Raw genomic sequence first — 12884 nt, 5'->3', positions numbered from 1 at the left:
CACCGTCGGATATGGCTGGGCCTTCAACCCTCCCTAACCAACGTGTAGAGGAATTGAGAGAGGAAGACCTTTCACGTGCCTGGATCCGTGAAAGAGAGGAATTGCTTCGGCAAATCAAGGAGAAAGACGCTCTGATTGAGTTTCTCGAGCACCGAGTGATCGATGATCCGAATGAGACTTGGACTTCTCTGCTTCCTCAGTCTTCTAAGTTCTGGAAGAGGAAGTATGATTGACTTGCAAAGGAGAAAGCGGATATGGAAGCTGCCTATGAGAGAGAGATCAAGAAGCTGTGTGCATCTCGTCTTCCAGCATCCCGAGCTTCTAGGGATCCATAGGATGTTATTTTCCTTTTCTCTTTGTAATATGATCAAAAATGATGTACTTCTTTGTTCAAAATATATTGAATGAGATATTTTCCATATGAAATTAAAATGCTTAAAAATTCAAAATTTGCAAATAAATGCCCTAAAATTTCCTTGAAAATAAAAACAAAGCATATGCACGAGCATTACATGCATCATTTTGCATAAGCAGGTACCTTGTTTCTGGTCTTCTTGTCTGTGGCCTAACTCTGTGTTCTTCATTTATTTTGAAGACAAGCTGACTCACCGGTACTATACAAGAGCCAATTCTGCCAGAGTTATGGATCAGTTGGAACAAGAGAACCGTGAACTGAAAGAAGAGGTCGCCAGACTTGGCGCTTTGATGGAGCAACTCCTTGCTGCTCAGAATCAACCTTCTCAGCCGCCTGCAACTCCTCCCCAGAGGACTGTTATTTCAGAGGTCGTCGCTCCGACTGTGCCAGCTGCTAGTGCTCATTTTGTGCCTAATGCCATGCCAGCCGGGTTTCCTTGGGGTATGCCTCCAGGCTTCATGCCTGATATTCCTGCTCCAACCTTTGCTCATATGCCGGCATCTAGCCCGGTCCCTGTTGCTGCTCCTCCTGTCGTGCATACCATTCCCAGGGTAGACGACACCATCTATCATTCTGAGCCGTCTGAGGGCCCAGATGTTAATGAGAAGATGGAAGCAATGAATGACCAATTCCTTGAGCTGAGAAAGGAATTGAAGACTCTCAGAGGGAAAGATCTTTTTGGCAAGTCCGCTGCTGAGCTTTGCCTTGTTCCCGGTGTGAAAATTCCAATCAAATTCAAAGTGCCTGACTTTGAAAAGTATAAGGGGAACACCTGCCCTCTTGCTCATCTGGTCATGTACGCCAGAAAGATGTCTACTCAAACAGATAATGATCAGCTGTTGATCCATTATTTCCAGGATAGTTTGTCTGGTGTGACTCTTCGCTGGTATATGAGCCTGGATAGCGCAAACATCCGATCCTTCAATGATCTTGGCGAAGCCTTCGTCAAGCAATATAAGTACAACGTTGATATGGCGCCTGACCGTGATCAACTCAGGGCCATGTCTCAGAAGGATAAGGAGACATTCAAGGAGTACGCCCAGAGGTGGCGAGAGCTGGCTGCTCAGATCACTCCTCCGCTAGAAGAGAAAGAGATGACTAAGATCTTTTTGAAGACTCTTAGTTCTTTTTATTATGAGCGGATGGTAGCGAGTGCTCCCTCTGATTTCACCGAGATGGTGAACATGGGGATGCGACTGGAGGAAGGAGTCCGCGAAGGACGATTGGCAAAAGAGGAGAGCTCTTCTTCTAAACGGTATGGGGCGTTTAAGAAGAAAGATGGGGAGGCACATGCTGTGCAGTCCCATGCTAAGCCAAGAAGACCCGCTGTTCAGAGGAAGCCTGCACGTCGTGCAAATAATCAGCACCAGGTGGCTCATATAGCACCTGTTTTCAGAGACAGTGCTCAGTATCAGCAGCCTCAGCAACATCAACATCAGCAACAACACCGTCCACAGCAACAGGCTTACCAGCCTCGTGGCAGCACAACCAACCAAGCGAATTTGAGTTATGATAGGAAGAAGATCAGCTTCGATCCGATTCCTATGTCATATGCAGAGCTATATCCTTCCTTGTTGGAAAGGAAGTTGGTTACTCCCAGGGATCCTCCCGCCGTGCCCGCAAATCCTCAGTAGTGGTACAAGCCAGACCAACACTGTGTTTATCACTCTGGTGCTCCGGGTCATAACATAGAAAACTGCTTTCCGTTGAAGACCAAGGTGCAAGACCTGATGAGATGTGGCATTCTGAGTTTTGAGGATTCAAGCCCGAATGTTACAAAGAACCCATCGCCCGCGCATGGGAAATCTGTGAATATGGTCCAGGGGTGCCCTGGGAAATACAAAGTCAAATATGTCAGTCATATTAAACAGTCACTGGTCGAATTACATCGTCTGCTGTGTCAGTACAACCATATGGAGCATGACCATGACAGATGCCGCATCTGTTCAGTTAATCGTTTGGGGTGTCGCCAAGTGCGCAGAGAACTTCAAGAGTTGCTAGATGAGGGAACCATTGAGATTCTTCAGAACCGTAATGTTGATGAAGATGAACCGGAAGTGAATGTTATATCTCCTGTGTTCAAGCTGCCTGAGCCTGTTGTTATTCGCTATGATAGCAGCAAGCCGAAGGTCTCTCCTTCTCTAACAATCAAGCCTGCAGGCCCTGTGCCCTATTCCTCTGATAGAGCTGTTCCGTTCAGGTATAATCCCGTTGTTGTGGAAGATGGGAGAGAGGTGTCGTTGCCTTCTACCTCTGTCACTAATATTGCTGATGTAAGCGGATTGACCCGGAGTGGTCGTGTGTTTTCAGCTCCTAAGCCTCAGGCTAGAGCTGTTGCTTCTGATTCTGCTGAGCGTCCGGTTGGGACGGTTGTTAATGTTCAGAACCCGGCACCTGCTGTTGCCAAACCCTCCTCTGTACAAAAGACTCCTGATTCTTCAGTTGGCCCTAGTGGCGTTGTGAATGAAGAATGTGATGAGATGTTGAGGCTCATCAAAAAGAGTGAGTACAATGTTGTAGACCAGCTTCTACAAACGCCATCCAAAATCTCTGTATTATCTCTGTTGCTGAATTCAGAACCCCATAGGGAGGCTCTGCAGAAGGTTTTGGATCTGGCGTATGTTGATCATGATGTCACGGTGGAACAATTTGATGGTATAGTTGCAAACATCACTGCTTGCAACACGTTGAGTTTCTGTGACGCTGATCTCCCTGAGGAGGGAAGAGACCACAACATGGCTTTACACATCTCTATGAATTGCAAGTCTGATGCCATGTCCAACGTGCTGGTGGACACTGGATCTTCTTTGAATGTATTGCCAAAGACCACACTTGCTCGATTGTCGTATCAAGGGCCTCCTATGAGGCAGAGTGGTGTTGTTGTGAAAGCGTTTGATGGGTCGCGTAAGACCGTGATTGGGGAAGTTGATCTCCCAATCAAAATTGGACCAAGTGATTTCCAGGTTACCTTCCAGGTAATGGATATCCACCCATCATATAGCTGTCTCCTTGTTAGACCATGGATTCACGAGGCTGGCGCCGTGACATCCACCCTACACCAGAAGCTGAAATTTGTCAAGAACAAGAAACTGGTTGTGGTAGGGGGAGAAAAGGCTCTCCTGGTTAGCCACTTGTCTTCTTTCTCTTATATTGACGCTGAGGATGAAGTTGGAACTCCGTTACAAGTTTTATCTATTGATGAACCAATTGAGAAGAAGTCTCCTTCATTTTCTTCCTACCGTGATGCGAAACTGGCCATCGAATGTGGTGCAGTTGCTGGTTTAGGGAAGATGATCGAGCTTGAAGACAATAGATCCCGGGCTGGCATTGGCTATTGTTCTGGGGCATTTAACGAGCAAGGTTTGTTCAAAAGTGGAGGATTCATCCATGCTGATCAATTTGAAGAAGCTGCTGCTATTTTGGAAGAGGATGCAGAGGATCTGAACAATTTCGTCATACCTGGTGGTGTCTGCCACAATTGGGTCGCTGTAGATGTTCCTACAGTCATCCATAGATCAGAGTAATTGTTCACTTTGTTTAAAATCCTTCTCCCATGCCAAAAGGAGAAGTGATGACATTGTTGGCAGCATTTAATACAATGATATTTCTTTCAATTAATGCATTGTTAAACATTTTGTTTTTCCATTTGTTTTCACTTTTTGCTTTTGCATGAAATCAGTGAACACGAAAAATCCATAAAAACAAGAATAAAAACAACATTTTTCATCTTCATAATGATTTGCTTGTTTAAATTCTAAAGTTTTTCATTAACCAAAATCATTATACAGGTTGATTCTAAAACCCATTGAACATAATGATCCAACGCCGTCTCCCAATTTTGAATTCCCTGTATTCGAGGCAGAGGAAGATGATCTTGAAGGGATTCCTGATGAGATTACCCGTCTCCTTGAGCACGAGAAGAAGATCATTCAGCCGCACCTTGAAGATCTGGAAACAGTCAACTTGGGGTCTGAGGATTGTGTTCGTATGGTGAAGATTGGGGCGCTTCTTGAAGAGTCTGTCAAGAAGAGATTGATTGAGTTGCTACGAGAATATTCCGATATCTTCGCTTGGTCATATGAAGACATGCCGGGTCTAGATACAGATATTGTGCAACATTTCCTGCCTTTGAAGCCTGAGTGCGTGCCTGTGAAGCAGAAGCTCAGAAGAACTAATCCAGATATGGCAGTGAAGATCAAAGAGGAAGTTCAGAAGCAAATTGATGCGGGGTTTCTGGTGACTTCTACATATCCTCAATGGGTGGCCAATATTGTGCCTGTGCCTAAGAAGGACGGAAAAGTCCGTATGTGCGTTGATTACAGAGATTTGAACAAAGCTAGTCCGAAAGATGATTTTCCTCTATCACACATTGATATGTTGGTAGACAATACAGCTAAATTCAAAGTCTTTTCGTTTATGGACGGATTTTCCGGATATAATCAAATCAAGATGACACCCGAAGATATGGAGAAGACAACATTCATCACACCTTGGGGAACATTCTGTTATCGAGTGATGCCCTTCGGTTTGAAGAACGCCAGAGCCACGTATCAACGTGCTATGACTATCTTGTTTCATGATATGATGCACAAGAAGATAGAGGTCTATGTTGATGATATGATTGCTAAGTCCCGAACGGAAGTTGAACATGTTGAGCATTTGTTGAAGCTTTTTCAGCTTTTGAGGAAGTTTAGACTTCGTCTGAATCCGAACAAATGTACATTTGGAGTCCGTTCCGGCAAGTTGTTGGGTTTCGTTGTTAGCGAGAGAGGTATTGAGGTTGATCCTGCAAAGGTCAAAGCAATACAAGAGATGCCTGCACCCAAAACTGAGAAGCAAGTCCGAGGTTTTCTTGGCCGCTTGAACTACATTTCCAAATTTATATCCCACATGACTGCCACATGTGCGCCGATATTCAAGCTCCTTCAGAAAGATCAGTCTCATGATTGGACCGAGGATTGCCAAAAGGCTTTCGACAGTATCAAAGAATATCTGTCTGAACCTCCGATCTTGTCTCCGCCTGTGGAAGGAAGACGTCTGATTATGTATTTGACTGTTCTTGAGGACTCGATGGGTTGTGTACTCGGTCAACAAGATGAATCAGGGAAGAAAGAATCCGCTATATACTACCTCAGTAAGAAGTTTACTGATTGTGAGTCTCGGTACTCTATGCTTGAGAAGACGTGTTGTGCTTTGGCTTGGGCTGCTAAGCGTTTGCGCCAGTACATGATAAATCATACAACTTGGTTGATATCCCGAATGGATCCAATCAAGTATATCTTCGAGAAGCCTGCTTTAACCAGGAGGATTGCCCGTTGGCAGATGTTGTTGTCTGAGTATGATATCGAGTATCGAGCTCAGAAAGCTATCAAAGGTAGTATCTCGGCTGACCATTTAGCGCACCAGCCGATTGAAGATCATCAGTCTGTTCAGTATGACTTCCCAGATGAGGAGATTCTGTATTTGAAGATGAAAGATTGTGATGAGCCTACACTTGATGAAGGTCCGAAACCTAGTTCCAGATGGACGATGGTGTTTGATGGCGCTGTGAATCAGTATGGAAATGGAATTGGGGCAGTAATCATTACTCCTCATGGCACACATATTCCGCTTACAGCAAGGTTAACTTTCAAATGCACGAATAATATGGCAGAGTATGAGGCCTGTATTATGGGACTGGAAGAATGCATTGATTTGAGAATCAAGCATCTTGATGTGTATGGTGATTCGGCCCTAGTTGTTAATCAGATCAAGGGTGAATGGGAGACGAATCAGCCAGGTCTCATTCCGTACAGAGATTATGCAAGAAGGATTTCAACGTTCTTTACAGAAGTTGACTTTCATCATATTCCTCGAGAGGATAATCGGATGGCAGATGCTCTTGCTACGCTTGCTTCAATGATTGTGGTGAAATATTGGAATGAAGTTCCCAATATTGTCGTGATGCGCTTGGATAGACCAGCTCACGTATTTGCAGTTGAAGAGGTGAATGATGACAAGCCTTGGTATTTTGATATCAAGAATTTCCTCCAGAACCAGTTCTACCCACCTGGGGCATCTGTGAAAGATAGGAAAACTTTAAGAAGGTTGTCAGGCAGTTTCTACCTCAGTGGTGAAGTGATGTATAAGAGAAATTTTGGCATGGTTTTGCTCAGATGCGTGGATAGACACGAAGCAAACCTGTTGATGACTGAGGTCCATGAGGGTTCATTTGGTACTCATTCCAATGGACATGCCATGGCTAGAAAGATGTTGAGAGCAGGTTACTATTGGCTGACAATGGAGTCTGACTGCTGCAAATATGTGAAGATATGCCACAAGTGTCAGATTTATGCGGATAAGATTCATATTCCTCCAACACTTCTGAATGTGATTTCATCACCATGGCCTTTCTCTATGTGGGGAATTGACATGATCGGCATGATTGAACCAAAAGCGTCTAACGGACACAGGTTTATTCTCGTAGCAATTGATTACTTCACCAAATGGGTTGAGGTCGCATCGTACGCGAATGTGACCAGACAGGTGGTTGTGAAGTTTATCAAGAACCAACTGATTTGCCGTGATGGTGTGCCAGATAAGATCATTACTGATAATGGATCTAATTTGAATAATAAGATGATGGATGAGTTGTGCGCTGAGTTCAAGATTGCACACCATAATTCCTCTCCCTACAGACCTAAGATGAATGGGGTTGTTGAAGCTGCTAATAAGAATATCAAGAAGATCATCCAGAAGATGACTGTGACGTACAAAGATTGGCATGAGATGCTACCATTTGCTTTGCATGGATATCGTACATCTGTCCGCACTTCAACAGGGGCAACCCCTTTCTCTCTTGTTTACGACATGGAGGCTGTTCTCCCAGTAGAGGTGGAGATCCCATCAATGAGAGTCTTGATGGAAGCCAAGTTGACTGATGCTGAATGGATTCAGAGTCGTTATGACCAGTTGAATCTGATTGAAGAGAAGCGATTAACTGCCATGTGTCATGGTCAGTTATATCAGCAGAGAATGAACAAAGCATTTGATAAGAAGGTCAAGCCTCGTGTGTTCCGAGAAGGTGACCTCGTGCTCAAGAAAGTCTTGTCTTTCGTGCCCGATTCCAGGGGCAAGTGGACTCCAAACTACGAGGGTCCATATGCTGTCAAGAGAGCCTTTTCAGGCGATGCTTTGATGCTTACAACAATGGATGGGGAGGATTTCACTCGTCCTGTGAATTCAGATGCAGTCAAGAAATACTTTGTCTAAAAAAAAGTATATGCAAATGAAAAAACAGAATGGCACGCTAAGTTGAAAACCCGAAAGGGCGGCTTAGGCAAAAATGAGCGTCTCGGTGGAGAACCCGCAAGGGTAATCCAGGCAAAAATTAGAGACTTGGAAAAAAAGAATATTTGCATCCCGCTAGATTGAGTACCTCACCCTGGGGCAATCTAGGCAAAAATTAGGGATTTTTCGCAAGTAACTGCATCCGGACAAGACTTTCTGTTCCGCAGCTGTCTTTTCGTCAGGGATTCTCGATTCGTCGTCAACTGAAGCTTCGAATACATCGAGATTCAAATTGGTAGAGAAAGGATCATTATGTTCAATGTAGCCCTCTTCCAATATATATCACTGATTTCAAATTTGTACAGATCTATGGAGTCTTGCCATTTGCAGGCTACCATTCCATCAAATCAATTTGAGCTTTTTATCCAATTATTTGCACTCTTATTTGTTTCAATTCAACAAATGTTTTGCATGTTTTAATTGATAAAATGTCATTGTTTTAAACAAATAAAAATTTTCAAATTTTGTTGTTTTAAACAAAGTGAACATTCACAATGACAAAAAGATACTTAAGAATCTCTCAGTGCTCTCCCGAGGGTGGCATGATTTCCTACAGGTAAGACATTTGTTCATATTCCTGGCATTGGTTGTATCCTCTTTCTCCTGTTTTGTTGTTGGGGTTGTTCCCCAGGCAGAGCTTTTGTAGGGGTTTGTTCCCCAAGCGGAGATGTTGTTGAAGACTTCGTTTTCTTCTCCAGCAGTTTTCTCTCCCCAGCATGGGTTTTTTTCCGTTTGGAAGATTCGGTAGTGGGCGGTTTGAGACCCCGATACCCCATCACTCTCCAGTGCAGTCGCTAGTGGAGTTGTTGCTTTTCTCTACAGCATGGTTGCTTTCCCGTTGAAGATTCAGTGGTTGGTGGAGTGATATCCCGGTACTTTACCACTTTCCTCAGCAATGTCGCCAGAGGGGTTGTTTGTTATCTTTCCTCAGCACAGTCGCTAGTGGAATCTGTGATATATCCCTAAGGCAGAGCGCTTGTGGAAAACTTCGTTTTCTCCAACAGTACCCTTTCCCCGGCCAAGTCGCCAGTGGAGTTGCTATATCTCCCCATCAGTGCGCTTATCACTTCAGTAGGGCAGTGATTGTGTTCCTCCTCAACAGTTGTGGGTGTTCTCCTCAGAAGAGTCATCATTCGGTGGTTGATCCCCAGCTCTCTTCCATATTCCCAGTGGGTTCTTCAGTAGTTTCCCCAGTGGAGCTGTCAGTAGATTTGTGGTTTGGCGGATTGTATTTGTGCAAAATCCCCAATGGAGTTGGTATTCCCCAATGGAGTCAGGATTGTATCTGCAACAATCCCCTCAGAGTCTCCATCAGAGTTGGTATCCTCGACAGATTTGCCTTTGTGGCAGTTCCTGTTTGTTGAAACCTCTGTTTCCCCGGTAGGGTTGGTTGGTGGTCTAGCATCCAGAGATTTGGTCGATTTTCCTGACTGCTTTTGATCCTCAGTAGAGTGGCTTGTTGCAGAATCTACTTGTGTGATCTGTTGTTCCCTCAGTGGGTGTATTCCCCGATGGAATGGCTATTGATGTTCTCCCCAGGTAGAGTTGCTTGTGCAGCCAGATCCTACGTGGATGATCTGTTCTCCCTCAGTGGGTTGTTCCCCAGTGGAGCTATGTGATTCGCCTTCATAGCAGTTTTCGCTTGTGCAGTGAACTAACTCTTGTTCCCCTGCAGATGTTTTGGGATTTCTCCCGTTTCTCCAACAGATTTGTCTTTATGGCAGTTCTTGCCTGTTGTGACTTTCTGTGCCAGTTGGGTTGATTGTGATCCATCACTCAGAGATTTGGTGATATCTCTGATCTTTTGCCTCCCCGCAGATCCAGGCTTTTTAGCATTGTAGATCTCCAGCAGATTGGCTTTCCAGTTGGTTTTGTCCCCTGGAAGTATAGTACCGGGCGTTTGATCCCTGGACCTGTTGTGTTAGATATGTCTGTTTTGTCAGCATTCATCGAACATAAATTACGCATATTCATGCATAATCATAAACATACAGATATTCATGTTGCATTCTTTTGCCATGTATCTTTTGTTTGTTGTTCACTGATATGGGTGATATAGATCTCTTTATAGATCTTTCCAAGCAAATTGTCGGGTGTTTAAATCTCTCCATATAGAGTCAGCCCCATAAGCAGAAAGCGTCTGCCTTTTCTTTTGCAGTTCCCCACTGAGATATATCCTCGTGGATGACGGTTTCTTCCGTTTCCTCCTAACATATATATTGGGATGGATGTTCCTATTGAGTTATATCCTCATTAGGACGAGTTTTGATTCAGTCTGTCTTTTCGGATTGATCCCGAATTGGCCGTTTGTCAGCTGTTTCTTGTGCTTCCCTGTGGAATAAATGAATGAATTGCCCAGTAACCGGCATCATTTCTTTTATCCCCAGCGGAACCTTTTTGGGCCTCTACCCAATAACCGGTAGTTGTAAGTCCTATGTTCTTGCTTTTTGGCGGAATTTGTAGTTATGTACCTTTTATTCCTCGGCAAGAGTTGATTGGTTGTCTACCCAGTAGTCGGTAGTCGTAAATCCTCTTTTCTTACTCTCCAGTAGAGTTGGTGGTTTGTTACAAACCCTATTTTTGTTTCCCGTGCGGATTTGTGATTCTTCCCATCCCCACGTGGAGTCCTTTGGTTTTCTACCCAGTATGCGGTAGATGTAAACCCTAATTCGTGTTTATCCTCACCAGAGTATGGCCATTACCCCGTATTCGGTAGTTGTAAGTCCTATCTCTTTTCCCCTGGCAGCGGTAACCTTTGTGGTTCGGTCTGGTTGATGGTGGATTTTTGGCTGTTGTGGTTTTATCCCCAATAAAGTTGGAGTCTCCTTGTGGAATAAGTTGAATAATTGCTCAATATTTGGCATTCATTCACCCTATCCCCAGTTGAGTTTGTGGTCTTCTACCCCGTATTCGGTAGTTGTAAATCCCATGTTGTGATTTTTTCTCCCCAGCGGAGTTTGTGCCTTGTGGGACAGGTGGATAATTGCCGGTTGCTAGCAATTTTATCCCAGTTGAGTCTTTGGTTTTCTACCCGGTAGTCGGTAGTGTTAAACCTCTTGTTTCCTCAGCCAGAGTTTTGGTATTCTACCCAGTATTCGGTAGTTGTAAACCCCAATTTCTCCCCTTCGCAGAGTTAACCTTGTTGTTCATCCTAACCGATGGTGGTTACTCTTTGTGGTTATCTTCATTCGTTGTTCGATGTTGATATTCCTCCTTGCTTCTGGTCAATTGCCGTATGCTTGCAGTTGTATTCCCAGCAAGTCTTCTGGATCATTGCCGTATGCTTGCAATGTTATCCCTTTGAAGTCGCCAGTGGGTCTTTTCACCGTTTGCTAGTGATTTGTTCCCCGGATCATTGATTGTTTATCAATGCATCCCCAGCTAGTCCTTGTGGGTAATTGCCGGATGCTTGCAATTCATCCCCAACGGATCGCCTTTCATTTACCCGTTTGCTTGGTAATGATTGTTGCTCCCTTTGATTGGTCATCTTTATATACCTCGTTTTGGTATCCCGATGCCTTTCTTTTCGGTCGATTTATCCTTTGTTAACCCAGTAACCGGTTGTGGATAATCTTCCATGCGAGTATGCTATCCACGTTCTGACGGTAATGGATAATATATCTCATGCACTCTTCAGTCGAAACCTTTTGTGTTTCCCTAGTCGAGTAAGATTCGTTTTTCCTTTGTGGAATCGAATATTCTTTGTTTTGGATAATTGCCAGATGCTTGCAATATATCCCTTTTTGAGTTGTCTTTCGTTTACCCGTATGCTTGGTATCGATTGTGTCTCTTTTTGGTTAGTCACCTATTATATGCCCTAACCGGTATCTCTGGTGTCTTTTCCTTTCGAGTATATTATTCACGTTCTGACGGTAATGAATAATATGTCTCATGCGCTCGTTGGTTGGAATCCTTTGTTGATCTTCCCCTGTTGAGCAAGATTCGTATTCTTTGTAGAATCGAATATCCATCCTATAACCAGTTTGTGTTTTGGATGATGAGTGTTTTGGCAGTAAAAACCAATTCACGTTTTCGGTAGATCACCTATTATATACCCAGTAACCGGTATCCCTGGTGTTTCTTACCATGCGAGTATATTATCTACGTTCTGACGGTAATAGATAATATATCTCATGTGAGTATTCTGTCCACGTTCTGACGGTAATGGATATTATATCTCATGCGCTCTTTGGGTTTGTGTCCCCAGTTGAGTAAGATTCGTCTTCCCGTTGTGGATTCGAATGTCCATCCTGTAAGTCGATTTGCTTTTTCAAGCCCTCCTTTCGGATGATGAGTGTTTTGGCAGTAAAAACCAATTCACGCCTTCGGTAGGTCACCTATTATATATCTCGGTATCCTTGGTGTTCCCTCCTTTCTGCTCCCTATTATGACCTTGGTCCCTTGTGGAGTCAGATTTTCCTGAGTTGATGTACCTTTTTCAAGTCTTTCTCAGATGTTTGGTTGATTGATATCTCTCACCCTTATACCGGTCTTAGATATTCATTATTCCTGAGTTTGTTACTCTTATACCGGTAACATCTCATTTTCTTGTTGCTTTTCCCCAGGAGAGTCTCTTTGTTAGATCTTCTCCAGTGGAGTTTCTTGTGGTGATTTTTACCCTTTGTTGTATTGGCGTTTTCCCCAATATATGCATTTTTTCCCGGCAGGGAGGTTCTTTGTGAATCTTTTCCTGGTCCGAGTCCGGATTTTTATCCGAAGTATCCTTTGTGGATAGTTTCAGTCAGCTTGTGCCTTTCCAATGGATGTGTTGTCCTTTGGAAATCTTCTATTCCCTAGTGTGAGTCCTTCACTCCCCAGTGAGGTCTCTAGTCCAGTCGTGTTTTGTTCACGCTGTGTCAGTTTTGTTTTCCCCAACTCGGAGTCGTGTCCTGCTCACGCATTCTTTTTCTTTTTATCACCAATAGGAGTCTTGTTAGAGTCTCTGTTCCTGGTGAGTGTAGTACTCCGACGGATTGTCTTTTCTGCTGTGTGAATCATATCCCCACAGAGTTTGTTTCTTTTACATGCATACATCTGCATCATGAGGTCTCTTAGGGACCAAAATTTGTCTCATAACTGTTATTTAAGCCCATTCTACCGCGTCGAGATGAAGATTTCTAAACTTCACTTCTCCGGATAG

This window comes from Lathyrus oleraceus, chromosome 7 (assembly GCF_024323335.1).
Source record: "Lathyrus oleraceus cultivar Zhongwan6 chromosome 7, CAAS_Psat_ZW6_1.0, whole genome shotgun sequence".
Lineage (NCBI taxonomy): Eukaryota > Viridiplantae > Streptophyta > Magnoliopsida > Fabales > Fabaceae > Lathyrus > Lathyrus oleraceus.
This window is presented reverse-complemented; position numbering follows the sequence as displayed.